Below are 15,194 nucleotides of genomic sequence, written 5' to 3'. Positions count from 1 at the left end.
GGCACATGTACCAAATGAAACTTTAAAGGTTAAAACATTATATAAAATACATATTATATATATATATATAACTAATCTCTCTTTACTAGTTTAAACTCTAATAATTGAAATTCTCTACTTTTCAATGTCAACAGATCATTAGGAACTTTGATGGTTTGCCCTTTAGCACTCTGGTCATGTATTCTCAGTAAAAATAAAAAATCACAGAACTTCCTAAAATATGCCAGGCATTCTACTGGATACTTTACACATGCTATCTAAAGCTAATCTTTTCAGGAAATACACACTCCCATTTTACAGAGACGTTAGTGGAGGGTTAGGATGCTAAGAAATGGGACTGCAATGCAGAGCAGCCGTGGGGAGGAGTCATGCGGACATGGGTGTGTACAGCCCAGCAGCTCCCTCATAGTCCATATGAGTTTTAGACATTTTCAATTCTCTGAGACTGCTTCCTCACCTCTGAAATGGGAAGGAGAAGGCCCCTCTTGCTCTGGTGGTGGTTGTGAAGTTTAAATTAGCATATGTGAATGCTTAGTCATGGGTCAGGTATATCAAGGGTGTTCCGCACATGTTTGCATCCTTAATACTCTAGAAATCAAGACATTCTACCTCAACCACTATTAAGCGTCCTGCCTATTCCTTTTATAGACTTTTTCATGGTCCTGCAGACTGCATGGACATAGCCCTGTAGCTGCATTTCACCATGAGAATAAATGGATTATCCATCTTAAATGATTGAGGACAGTAGTAAGTTCTGTCCACTGCTGTCTCTAAGATTGCCTTAATGTCTGCCTTTCTAAAAGTAGGTTATTAAAGAACTGGTTTAATTCCTTCGAGATTTTGATCAAATTGTGGCAAGAAGAATCTACAAGACCCCTGAAAAACCATTCAGCTGGGTTTATGTTGAGACTTCATCACAACTGAAGTTGAAACAAAAGGAAACCAGTCTAGCACTGTTGCTTGATAATAAATTAGATTTTTCTTCTTTATTATCCTCTGCAGTTAGATTTTACCTTTGCAATAGTTGGTGTGGTTTTTTTTTTCTTTCATTTCTCCAAGGGGGAAGAAGATTCCAATAGCCAGATTTTCACTTGTGCTCTTTTTTCCTCTCAACATGAAACCATTGGATTTGCTGGTGAAAAGCAGAGTACTTATGAATTGCAAACGTGTGACTTCTGAGAAAGACTTCATCATTTCTGCAAAATAAAAGCCATGGAAAAAATGCAATAAATTCTGGGTTAGGGGGCAAAGCAGACTAACATCTTGCAACAGTAACCTCAGAGAAGTGTGCTAGAGAGTTGAAGTGGCCAGTCCCTGCTTATTGCTCTGGCATGTTCTATGGGCAGGTACTTTCTGCTCCTCAGAGCTTCAGGGGTTCTTATGAGTCTCCTCATTCAGCCTTCCCACCTACTCCTCTGCCCCCACATCTACAGAAGGAACACACACTGATCCTCGGTGTAGAGAGGCAGCTCGGCTAATGTTGAGCAAGTGAATTTGTGTAGTGTTGACCCGAGTTTTAAGCCAGGCTTTCAGGTGTGCTAGCTTATTGCCTATGTGGCATGGACAAGCCACTTACAAGCCTCTCCTTCCTCATTTGTAAAAGAAAGATAATTCATGGACCTGATAAGGAGTTGCAAGAATTAAAAGAAATAATGTGTGTGAAGAAATAAACAAAAGGTGGGGCATACTGTACACCGTTAGCTGTTTGTATTAGTATGATCTCTATTATTTTTATGGTCGTCAATATACTGTTTGGGGACTTGAGTATTAAAAAGATCTGATTTTAAATCCAAGATCTAACTCTGTATGATGTTGAACAAATTCTGTAATCCCTTCCTGTTTTAGTTTTCTCATCCATACGATTGGGATAACATCACTTCTCTCATAGTGTTGCTGTGAAAATTAAGACGTAAATATAGAATTTAATACAGTTAAGCTTATTACTTAATGTAAACCCTGAAGACACACATTGAGGTGTTCAGTGCAATCTTTCCTAAGGTACCTTTGGAGACACTGAGCCTCACAACACTGAAGAAAATCCTCCACAGTTTATAGAAGATTTTGAATCCTGTTCTTTTCCCACTCCCAAGCTTGAGATGGTTCCACAATTAGAGCTCAAGACAATGATCTGTAGAGCAAACCTAAGAGTCTTCTTGACTTCTTTTCCTTTTCTCATACCACACCCAATCCATCATTGAATTTCCCAGTTCTATCTTCAAAATGAGTCCAGAGTCTGACCACTTGATACCACCCCGTCACACTTTCCCAAGCAACCCGCCATCATTGCTCACCTGACCCACAAAAGAAGCCTCTGAACTGGACTCTCTGCCCCCATGACTGCCGTCAAAGTGGATTCTCATCACATAATCACACTAATCCTTTGACAATGAGAATGCGGGAGTTCAGCAATCTCTCTCAGAACAAACAACAATGTCCTTGTGATGGCCTACGGGGCCCTGATGACCTGTCCCTTGTTGGACATCTGACCTTTTCTTCTGCAACCCTGGTTCTTCATTGGTTCCTCAAACACAAGAACTCTGGGGCTTGAGGGCCTTTGCACACTATGTCACCAGTACCTGGAAAACTTCTCCCCAGATCTCCCATTGATTGATTTCTTTGTTTCCTTCACATGCTGCTCAAGCTTTACTATACCAGAGGTGAAATCCCTGACTTCTGGAGATACCACACAGCACTTTTTCCCTCCCTCTCTGTCACCACCCTCTTTATTTTCTTCCACGGTATTTAGTGCCACTTGGCTTTTCTCTGTTAGTCGAATCCTAGAAGCCAAGTCTCTGTGCAGTCAATTTCTCATCCCTAAGGCCTGTGACAGTGCCTGACACACAGTCAGCATTCATGGATATTTGTTGAAAAAAATAAATGAATGGGATAATTACTTAGTGCTCCGTGTGATTATTTAACCAGGAAAAAGGATTGACATATTGGTTTCTTCCTGACTCCCCAAAGAGCCACTGGAGGGAGAGTGAGGCAATAAAAATGTGAACTTTTCAAGGAGATGACCCGACAGAATTTGTCTCCTTCCAAGTAATTCAGATATTTAGTGAATGTAATTCTGTCTTTCCTGGAAACTCCCAGAGGCATAGAAACAATATAAGTCTGTCTCTACTTAACACCTAGCTGGTACTGACAGCACAGCCCCATGAGTCTAATTCTCAGTTTTAGTTAAAAGAACTGCAAAGAATGAGAAATGTGATGCACACAATTAAGGAATTTGTAATCAGTTGATTAATTTAGGGTTATTCATTCTAGGCTGTAAAGAGATAAATGAAGTAGATGATGACTGGTTGCAGTAAATTTGGTAAAATCAAGCCAAAATAAATAACAAAGCGAGTTCTTTATTAGAGTTTTTGATCTACAAGGATTTTATAAGCAATGACACAGGAAAAAAAAAATTCTATCCACCAGGTGTCAATTTGAGCACATCAGATAACAATGTTTTACCCACCAATCACAGCTCCCTACAATTTGCTAATCTCCTGAGATGGATGCTGAAAGCTGCATTAATCCAGACTGTCAACTCAGAGTCTCACCATCAGAATATAAAATGGTATGTGCCCCAGGATTTCTTTAGTAGGAGAAACTAAATCCCTTGTAAGTGAGGACTCTGGTCTTCACCAGCACAGCTCATAAACAGCACAGTATAACCAAAGCAATTTATTTTTAAAGATACAAAAAAGAATTGTGGACATTTTTCAACAGGAAGTAACTGCTCAATCAAATAGTTATCTCTGTTTTTTTTTTTTCCCCAAAGAAATTCTTCCATCAGAAGACTCAGAAAAAGACCAAATGAGAGCCATGTCTACCCCATTCCACTTGCCAGATAACTATGCTTTTTCTGGGACTGAATTCAACTCTGGAAACTGAAGGAAACTCAGCCCTTTGCCTTCATGTGAAGAAAATATTGATTTAGAAAATTTCTCTGATTTTACCAGTCCTTATAGGTTGATATTGCCACACATCATACACACGAGCTCAAAACTTTAGAACTGAGGTTGGTAAGTCAGTCAAATAAGAAGGAAAAAGATAGTAAGTGGAAGGGAAAACTAAAAGAGCTGGTGGAAAGACATAAAAGGTGAAGGGAGACTAAGTCCCCCACCCACAGCGAGTGGAAAGGCTCTTAGTTATTAGCCTGAGGGTGGGATTAATCCCGGCTTCCATCAGAACATCCCCAGGGGATGCTTAAGCACATGGATTCTCAGGTCTCCCCCACAGAGATTCTCACCAACCAATCTGGGACTGGGCCAGCCTGTGTATATTTTACAGACTTCTCTAATATATGTGTGTGTGTGTGTACATACACATCCCCTCCAGAATGGAGAGTCACTCTGTCAACCGAGCCTAGGAGATCCAGAGAAGTTGAGCAACTGTCCAAAATCATAGAAATACAAGACTGAAACCCAGTTTTTAGCTCTTAATTTATGGTTCTTTCTCCCCGTTTAATGCCACTACTTCTGAATCTAACCTGAAAGCTTGGTTAGGACTTTATGGTCAAAATAAGGCAGCTATGACATTGTCTTAGTCTCTGAAATTTGGAAGAAAGCCCCACAGAACAAGTATTCCTGGGTATGTCATTGAGTCATTAGGGTCCTCATTGTTAAGACAGCAGCTACAGGGATCCTAAATGCAAAGCTAAACCAATCAAAATCTTACTCTCAACAATTGGAGGCTGTATTATAATCATCACAATATCATGCCAGCCACTTCTTTCTCTAACTCCCCACAACGCTAGGACTGTGTGTTATACCTAACGGTAACTCGGGAGAGAAACACAAAATACAGGCAAACTGGGAGAGAGAATAAACCTAAAAGGGGCAGGCACTTTCCGTGATGGCCCTGGACTTTTACTGCCATGGCCCTGAGCTTTATTTGAAATGAACTGTAAATCCTCATTGGTATGCGCTTACACACCCCCAGATCTATTTGGAAAGCCAGATGATCCAAGCCACAGTCAATCTTAAAATGTTAACTCAGAAGCAGAAATGGGCTAGAAATGAATTTGATCGGCTTGCAAAGACGCAAGCATGAGATATGGTTGGAACATTAGTCAGAGGAACAGACAGGCAGCTCTCCCAGGACTCCCACCTCTGACTTATCTTTCATCGCTAAACACATTTTTGTTCTTTCACCATAATAACATAGGATTTTCTTCCCTACACAGTCATGGTAATAGAAGGTTATTGCTATGTGATTTCCCCTCTTTATAAATGCAGTCAATTTCCAGGGTCTATCTGTTTATAATAATATGTATTTATATTCATGACAATTTAGAGTATAAGGAAAAACTGCATTTTCCTAAGACCTAATACATAAGGTGCTCAGAGGAAATTTTAATGGGAAGGTTGATGTACGTTTTGCTCTAGAGGAATAAAAATTGAAGCCAGCTAAAGTGTTACTCATTTATCTTCTTTAAATATTTCACGAGATTTGTTTTAACTTCGCTTTACAAATGCTGACTTCAACATTACCTTATGAATGTATTTCTGAACCCCCAAAAGAGCTACACTGATTAGCTTGCTGTGTTTATACATGTTAAGAAAAATGTGTATTAAGACAAAGCCAGCCCGGCAAGAAAACAAAAATATCAGACCACTGAATGTAGGTAATAGTTGCCAGCCACCTATTACCATGTGAGATACACCTTAGCAGCACTTAATCATGCATGTTTTTGGTGTGGGCTCTGTGAGCTACCCTGCGTGTGTTCTTTCATACAATGTACGAGTTAGTGATAACAAACCAGTATCCTTATTTTGCAGGTAGGTGAGAAACCAAAACAGAGATGCTGTGACATCAGTGTTGTCCACCTAGCAACTGACTGAGGCAGTTGTTTTAATTTTACGAAGTCATAGGTTGCATTAAAAATTTGCATATATATTAATTTGCAAGAACTCTTTCTTGTAATTATTTCTTTTGTCATAGTCTATGAATATGTTTTTGTTTCACAGATTTAATATATTTTATCATTGCTCTACAGATAATATAAATAGATATAATAGAAGATGTTTTTTATGTTGTAGATTTCTTTATATACTTATTGATTCTTGGCTGTTTATTCAGACCTGAGGGAGGCATTGGAAAGCTCAATGGACGCTTTATGTTTCAGTGTCTCTAAACTTTTTCTTTTGTGACAGTCAGTGCTCTGGAAAAGAAGTTCCCAATCTTCTGCCTGGAGATAGCAATCTTGCTGTAACATTTTGAATCTGAGCAAAAAAAAAGAAAAAGAAAAAGAAAAATGGTCCTTGGGGGATAGTTTCATCATTCACTCTGATACTTTTAAATGCATCCCTCTGCTTTCAGTATGTCACCTCCCTTCCACCCTTAATTTCCATTGGTATTCCCAAATCCAGACCTCTCTGATTCAATTTCTTCAAAAATAAGTGCTCTTTGGAACACTGATTTGATTTGGAATTGGAATTTTGGGGGTCATTTACTTTAACAAGTTACTGATAAACTGGAGTGTACGTTGGGGAGGAGGACAGGCTGGCTTCAGGACCACAGAGTCAGTAGAGGGGCAACCGCTGAGATGGATGAGATGAGGAAGAGGAACTGAAAGTCAAAAGGACCATTTTGCAGAGTTCACACATAGTGAATGATCAAATCGGGGATCCAAAATTTCTCAGCAGGTAGAAACAGCTGAATCTGGTAACTGCAATTCAACCAAGGCGAATCTGGTGTGTAACTTCAAAACAATCAGTTGCAAAAGTGCATGATATACACAAATGTGAAAAACTCTAGAGGTTTAGATAATGTACAACTCACTTTGCATTATCATTGTGCTGGGAGTGCTGGAGAGACTAATGTGCTATTAAAGTGCATTAACAGAAGTTCAATTGCACTGTGTATTTTTGGGCACACTTGCAATATTCTGGGTGATGCACTTTAATTAGTTACCAATAAACTAGAAAGTATATGGAGGAGGGGGAGGAGAAAATGGCTTTAGGACTTGATATTTTTCTTTTGAAATAGTGGCTCATTTTACCCTGAAAGGATGAAAACTCCTGAGGGTAGGATAGTTGCTTTCAGATATTTTTTTAAACATTTTTTTATTGAGTTATAGTCATTTTACAATGTTGTGTCAAATTCCAGCGTAGAGCACAATTTTTCAGTTATATATGAACATACATATATTCATTGTCACTTTTTTTCACTGTGAGCTACCACAAGATCTTTTATATATATTTTCCTGTGCTATACAGTATAATCTTGTTTATCTATTCTACATATGCCTGTCAGTATCTACAAATTTTTGCTTTCAGATTTTTTTAAAAACCAGTATGTGGAAGAGAGTAAAACCTCACTTACCGTAACAATTGGTGGCAGAATTCATGAATGAAATTAATGAAAGGCAATGTTCGGCCCATAATAAAAAAGAAATGTTCATCAAATATAGGTTGCTGATGGATTAATAATGATTAAAACTGGAAGTATACCTCTTATCACAAGAAAAAAAATTTGTTTCTGTGTATGGTGACAGATGTTAACGAGACATCTCATGGTGACCATTTTTCAATATATACAAATATTGAATCATTATGTTGCACACCTAAAACTAATATAATGTTACATGTCAATTATACCCGAATGGAAAAAAACGAAGGTACACCATCATGTCTGCACTTGACATTAGAAGGCTGTATATTAAGGAGACTTTCTAAGGGTGCTCACTTTGTACCAATAATAAGGCCAAGTGCTTCTCCATTAGGCCATCAGGCAGGAACTTCTACTACTCACACTCTACATTTGAGGACAAAAGAGATTCTATAATTTACCCAAGGTCATAGAGCTAGCTAATTAGGATTAAAACTAAGACATTTGACTCGGAGGCTCCTGCTCTTAACCCCCTAAATCTCAGCGCTCTCGGATGAGTGGGAAGCTTTTCTGACCATTCTCCGCCCTGCCCCAGGCCCTCGCCAAGTTCCACCGTTATCCCTCCTTCCCCCTGATGCCTGTGATCCACGAGTTCAACAGCTCCCTGATGGGCACCTGCTCCTAAATGTTGCTTATTCAAACAATACCTGGAAAGACGGAGAGAAACAAACAGCTATGTCGCTGGCCAGAGAGGAGGATGTAGTACATCAGCAGCTCAAAACAGCACAACCAGCAGCGTGGAACCCCAGGTATAGCCTCCAACAGAGCCAAGGGCGAGAACCTCAGACACCAGAGGAACAGAGAGATCCCCACGCACGGTAGGTCTGAGGACATCTGGGAGCCCTACAAAGGTGTACATCTGCTCCACCACCACACATTCCCCAGGGGGAAAACGACGGAGCAGGGTGCAGGGAAAGACTGCATTTCTTGCTAATCAAACAGAAGGGCATTGACGTATTTAAATCCAGAACTTTGCTGCAATTTTGGTATATTCATTCTCATTGGTGAAAAAAGCCCACCAGGTATGATTTTATATATATATATATATATATATATATATATATATATATATATATATATGTATGTATCTCAGCTTCAGTTATAGATAGATTCAAATTCTCTCCTAGAGAGGAAGATCTTGAAACAGATCAGAAAATGTGATGTGGAAGGGGCTAGCATCCTGCTGTATTGCATACAATTAAGAAAAATTCTAGGGGGAGGGTATAGCTCAACTGGTAGAGTGTGTGCTTAGCATGCACAAGGTCCTAGGTTCCATCCCCAGTACCTCCTCTAAAAAAAATAAATAAGTACACCCAATTTCCTCCCCCACTCCCCCCCACAAAAAAAAGAAGAAGAAATGTTCACATCCTAGATTTACAGCTGATCTTCAGCTCAGCAGCTTGCTGAGGCAAATGCAGCTTAACTGTACCGTCCAGCCTGAGGCCCATCTCTACTCCAGGGCAAAGATGTTTTTTGAACATGATGACCACAGCTTTTCCAGTCTAAGCTTTTTTCTATAACCATTTCCAAATTTACTGAGGGGTTCTTTCTGTTCACATTTATTTATTTAGTGAAATATTGATTCAGTATATAGTATTTTCTGCAATTTTTTATCCCTAAAAAAGAGACTTCTAAGGAGTCTACAGTGAGTTACTGTCTTTTTAAATGTATGACAAGCTTTAAATTTTAATCCAAGATTTATGTTTTTTCTGAATCATATCCTGCCACTCTCAGAGGCTTACATATTTTATAAATGACTGCCTGCCTTTGTTTGGTAATGAGATGGTCAAACATCCAAATCCTTGGCTTTTGCAATGTGAGGATAATTAAAATTACGACTTAAGAAAGGATTGTGGATTCAGTGACATCTGCCTGGTGGTATAGAAGGCAGATGACTTTCCAAAGCAAGCTGGGAAGCTGGAGCAGCCCAAATGACCTTCCTGACAGCCACACAGCCGAAGCAAAGCGAAAAGGTGGTCCATCAAGTCTCTGCTGTCTCAGAAGATTGTACTTTTCACATTGAAATAGGACATACACTTCTTACAGGCTGCTTCATCAGCACTTATCTGCTCCCTGCTGGGAAAGGGCAGCGTGAGAGACACTGAAATACAGGTCCGCGTGACAAAAACAGTCCCCCTTGACACACAGCACTGAGGCCATGACGTGCATAGAAATGCGGAGAGGCCAGCCTACAGCGGGGACGGTGGTGTGAGAGGAGAGGGGATGAAGCCAGAAGGAAAAGAGCTGGGGGATCCTGTGGAAGGATTAGGCCCTAACTGGGGAGCCCCTGCAGCAGGCGGAACCCAGAAGCATCACTCCGGCTTTCTGAAGTCGCACGTTGCAAACTGTCAAGTCTGCATGTGATCAATTCTAAAATGGTTTCTTAAGAGTCTCAAGAGCGCCCTCGGTTAACTCCACGCCAAGTAAGAATTCCATTTGACTGATAGATGGGGCATCGATTCTTGATTCTGGGGTCATTATGAGTAACAGTTCTGTTACAGCCCCCAAATGCAGAGAAACGAGCAGGTGTTCTTGCCGCAGTCGCCTCAGTGCCTCTCTGCCATTAGCAACTCCGAAGTGTTCTTGGGTCATTCAAATGTCAGTGGAAAGCGAGATTTTTGAGTAGCAAAAAAATATGGATGGCTAATTATGTGGTTTAGCTCACGCCCTCCTCCCCTAAAAGAAGGAAGCCATTTGACGCTCGTGAGGACTATTTCTCCCGAAGGTAATAGCAATGATCCTTCCGGGAAGTTTACTTGGGTTGATTTGACTCTCGTAAATATGCTATTTACGAAATGCTTTAGGTTTTATTTTACATGCATTGTCTCATTCCTGCCTCGAACCAATTATTCCTATTTTACAAAAAGCGAAGATGCAGTGCTCAGAGGAATAGATTACTTTTCATTAGAGAGACAAATCAACAGACATAGGACCTGAACTGGCTCTCTACTGACTACAGGGCCCGTAATCTTACTTCTAAAGATCAGTGGGCAGAAAGCACCAGGTGTTTATATTTGAATGCAAAGATATGACTTTCCATGTTAACTGACTGAGTCTATGTGGTTTCTGAGACCCCAAAGCCTGTCTGTTGCTTTTACTGGCTTCGTTTCTGTCTTTTATCTGACGGAACTTTGGCAGTCCAGTGGCAAAAAGACACAAGTATCCAAAAGTAGGAAATAAAGAGATACTTTTCCAAGGACAAGTGCATGTCTGCGATAGAAGGCAGCGGTACAGGAACAGAGCGAGGGACTCCATGGCCTTGTCAGGCCCCTGGTGTGTTGATCTAATTCTCTCTGCTGTCTCTGCGCGCAGAGTGAGGACAGAAATATATCATCACCCTCACCAAAGTGGAAGCGGGAGGAAAATGCACAAATGAGAACAAGATAAGAGTTTGAAATATAAAATTACACAGATATTACTTTATAGCAAAAAACGATTTTAGGAAGCGGACGGGAGGATTTTCATTTATAAATGTGGAACACCCTAAGCGCAGAGGGACCTGTCACACATAGTATATTGTGATGTGGTCTCTGAACACTTCATGGCATTCATTTTATTACCATTTTCCTCTGGAGCAGAATGACATCCTAAACTGATCAATAGAAGGCTTTGGCTTCCTCAAGATGTTTACAGAGATTGTTGAAATTGAATGACATGAAATGTTCTTTTATTTTTCTGTTGACGGTTGCACTGTCTGATTTCTGGGGGTGTTTTAAGCCTTTGCCAGGGTTTCTTCTGCTGAACAGGGAGTCAGTCGTGGGGAGCAAGTTAATGGCTTACAGATCTGCTCATTATCATGCACATTAAGAAAAGGAGGGACATGTATGGATTCTCAGGCAAGGAAAATGATCAAAAAGACTCGCTTTTATAGTTTTCTTTAACAGTGGAGGGCTTGATTCAAGGTGAAGCCATACGGGATCCCAGACTGGAACATGCATAGCAGACCCTTTCACAGGGGATTAAAAGGAAGGACAGGCACTTTGCTGGGTTTCTCTGGGACCCCACTGCTGCTCTTTTAGATGGTGGTTGGAGACGAGTGGAAAAGGAAAGAGGAAGGTAACTCATTTGCGATTGCTGTTCTGTTCTGTAAATATACACCAGACCCCGAGGCAAGAATTTTCCCATCTTTTCTCTAATGTGCTGGCATTATTATTGTCATTTTGCAGAAATGCCTATAATATAAATTCCCTGGGTTAGAGGCAGGTCTCAAACTCAGAGCCTCTGATTAAAGCTTGGAGTCCTGTTATTACTCAGGACTCTTTGGTCTGGAACCGACAGAGACCCAGCTTAAACCATTTGAGGCAAAAACGAATTGACTGGCTACAGAAGAGATGGAAATCTGGATATAAGGGGGTGGTCCGGCCTCAGAAACTTGACTTACCTAGGACATTCTCTGAGCCTCATTCCTTCCCTTTGCTTGACAGTATCAGTTGTCAACTGTATTCATCCACAGAGCAGGCAGGCCAGCTACCGATGAATCCTGTGTCTTACATTTTCAAGCTTCATCACTAGAGAGACCAGGATTGAAGCTCTTTAAATATCATGCAAAGGCTTCTGATTGGTTCAACTTAGATCATCCACAAACCAATGAACTGTGTCTAGCAGGTGAATTATTATGATTGACCTATCTTGCTCAGGCAGATGTTAATAGTGATAGAAAGAGCAGTGTCTGCTACATGAAATAATTTGCATGACGCAGTGGCAGGGAGTGGGGGGGCAAATTCCATCCCTGACACAGTACATGTACGTGTCATGTACGTACACAGCAAGGCTGCCACTGTGCAGCTCCTCTGGTCTTAGAACAGACCACCCTGGTGGGATGAACCCGTGTCTGCTGGCTTCGTCGGCAACGTACCACATCCCACTAGGGGACTCTGTCCACCCAAACTGCTCCATCAGAAGTCACTGATTGCATTTTCCTTGTAACATAAGAGAGCAGCCACAGGTATTTCCTGACTCCTAGACCACCGCTGAAGTGAACAAGACAGGAGTTAAAGAGAACCTTCACTGCCATTAGCAATGAGGGCATCTTGGCAGCCATCTACCAAAATTTCATAAAAGTTGAATCAGATTAAATTGAAGGGAGTTCTGCACCTTTCCCCAAAGTCATAATGACAACCTCCAGCAGCTTCTCTCAAACACATGAGGTGGGTAACAGCATCACGTTTGCTGTACACGAGAAGGTGCAAGAAAAGGATTCTAGTGCCCTTCTGATGCAATGGTTGCCCAAAGCGTCTCCAAAAGGGAAACACTGGGACCACGTCTGCCTTGGATAATCAAAGAATTAAGTGGATATGAGTCTAGGAAAACCCGTATGCTCTGCAGTCTGAGAGACATGCCTGACAACAAAGGGGTGATGAGAGGGAGACCTGAGGAAGGGAGGTCTTTAAAGGAACAACCCTTTGGAATCTGTCTAGACATAGGGTCAATTCTTACGGTATAGCAGTGGCAACAGAAAGCCGCTGGTTTCCTGGTGCTCAGAGTAGGCGTGCCAAGCAATGAGCTGGTGGTCCAGGAGCATCCTCCTGGTAGACAGAGACACAGTAGGTGAGCACCAGGTCACACTCTGCAAAGAGCTAGGAACATGCAACTTCCATACTTCAAATAAAACACACGAGAAAGCAACACTTTAGAAGAGAAACAGAGCCCCCTATTGGGACTATACTCTGAATATACGTACTGCATCCTTTTTCCTCTTGTAACGTGAAAGATTCAAACAAGAACACATCCAAGTCCAATAGAATCCACCGGAACTCCAAGCTGATTCTGTCTGTGAATTAAAATCACCCGGGATGCTTTCCCAAGTCCCAACGCCCAGGCCACATTCCAGTCTAATTAAATCAGAATCTCTGGAGGTGTGACCCAGGCCTCTGTACTGTCTTTAAAGCATCCTAGATTCCACTGTGCAGTCGTGGTTCAGAACCACTGCCCTAAATAAACACAAGGTAAATAAATTTCTCCTTCTGCAAGAATAAGCAGAGCAAGAAAAATCACTAGAATTTTAAAAAGCTACTGCAACATAAAACTACAGGGACTCCTGGAGGAAACAGAGAAAAAAGCTAGCAGGGGGCTCTTGATTTTTTAAAAAATTAACTTTTATGTATGGCATTCTTTAAAAAAATGCACTGTTCTCTCTGAAATACCTTTCTCAAGTGAATTATGGTTTTCATTCTTCATCTGGTGAAAAACAACATTGAAATATTTCAAGGGGAAACTGCCTGTTTGTCACACACACATTTTAGCAGCAGTATTGTTGTTTTATGTGAATAGTATTTTCCCAGTTATTTGAGAACTTACTTTCAATTGGATCTGATTATTTTAATTAAAAATGGAGAAAAGGAAGAAAATTAAAAATGCAGTTACCTGTCAGGCAGCACCAATATAATATATAGAATATAACTCAGACAGAGATAAAAACTAGCAAATGTGTCTAAAAGAGATGAATCTTTAGCCTCAATTAGTCATTGGATGAACATAGTCAACCGTGTGAGAGATTGAGAAGAAAAATAAGTTCAAACATTACAAATCAACTTTAAGATACCTAAAATATGCCTCTGAAATTAGTGACTGAAGGTTACTGTCAGGAGAAATTTTGAAATGACATATTTGGTTCTCTGAGGACTTATAAAATGCAAGTCTATCGTTTCAAATTATACACATTTAACTTGTACGTGTTTTCAGGAATGCATTATGTATGAAATTAAGGAACTGGATAAAATTCAAGGAAGCAGGAAAAAAAAAAATAGAAGATAGCGTTTCCAAAGTCTATTTTGGGTAATGGTACAAGAATTGAGTGTAAGTAGCTTATTTGAGAGGTAACACCAGCAAACGCTGAGAAGGAGTGGGGACGTGAGACCGGAAACAGGGGAAAGTGAGACCAGGAACAGAAGGAAGCCATGAAGTACGTAGTATCACGCGTGCTCCGCCATGATCTCCTAGAACTTGGTCACTCTGGGGACTGTGGGCTAGTGCAGAATGCATACCTTAGAGCTCTTTCTCCTGAGGAGCGAGACAGGGGATGTTTATCTGCTAGCAGACATCCAGGGTGCTCCCAGGGAGCATTAATTCCTTAACACCCATAGCCTGCTCCAGTCATTGGGCATGGAGAACAGAACCCCTGCTCCCTAAGTCAAGAGTCACAGGTACCAGCAGCCGGATAAGCACAGAGAGAAGATGAGTAGGGCCGTGATAACATCTGCTAAACACTGTGTTTGGAAATAAAACAGAGCAGGGGTCGGCAAACGGTTTTTGTAAAGTACCAGCTGGGTAGATGTTTTAAGCTTTACGTGCCACATATGGTCATTCTCACATAGTTTTTCTTTTTCCTTTCTTTCTCAACTATTTAAAAATGCAAAAACATTCTAGCTCATATAAAAACAGGTGCTGGACCCCTCTTGGTCCACAGGTTGTAGATAGCAGATTCCTTAAATAGAGGATAATTTTTTTTTAAAAAGATTTTTATTTATCAGTTAATATAATCAATAACATAAGCAAAATCTTCTAAGATGAAGGTAATCTTTGCATGGAAAACATTTATCTTATGCTGTTTATATAATACACTTAAATAGAATTATTAATTTTGAAAAACAGTTGTATAGACATATTAGATGATCAAAAACAGATTTAGGGCAGTCAGGAACAAACAAGTAGGGTTTAAGGCATTAAACAAGATGAGTTATTTTATATTAGTAAGCGCAATACTGGAATGTAAATATAGTAAAATGTAAAATCCACAGTGAAGACACGGTGGCCACGGTCTTTTTTGACAAGGAAGATAATAACAAAGGACAAAACAAAACAAAAAGCAAAGC

At 40.4% G+C, this 15,194-nt stretch overlaps 1 long non-coding RNA gene across 1 annotated transcript; it reads right to left on the bottom strand.

Annotated features, from left to right (window-relative positions):
• Positions 1-1,088: 1,088 nt before the first annotated feature.
• LOC140699780 (uncharacterized) lies at positions 1,089-12,968 on the bottom strand. The gene is made up of 3 exons (XR_012078018.1): positions 12,820-12,968; positions 11,765-11,891; positions 1,089-1,196 (listed from the first exon to the last, which is right to left on the bottom strand). It is a non-coding gene; the product is annotated as an uncharacterized lncRNA (long non-coding RNA).
• Positions 12,969-15,194: the final 2,226 nt, after the last annotated feature.

This window comes from Vicugna pacos, chromosome 11 (assembly GCF_048564905.1).
Source record: "Vicugna pacos chromosome 11, VicPac4, whole genome shotgun sequence".
In the NCBI taxonomy this organism is placed as follows: Eukaryota; Metazoa; Chordata; class Mammalia; order Artiodactyla; family Camelidae; genus Vicugna; species Vicugna pacos.
This window is presented reverse-complemented; position numbering and strand designations above follow the sequence as displayed.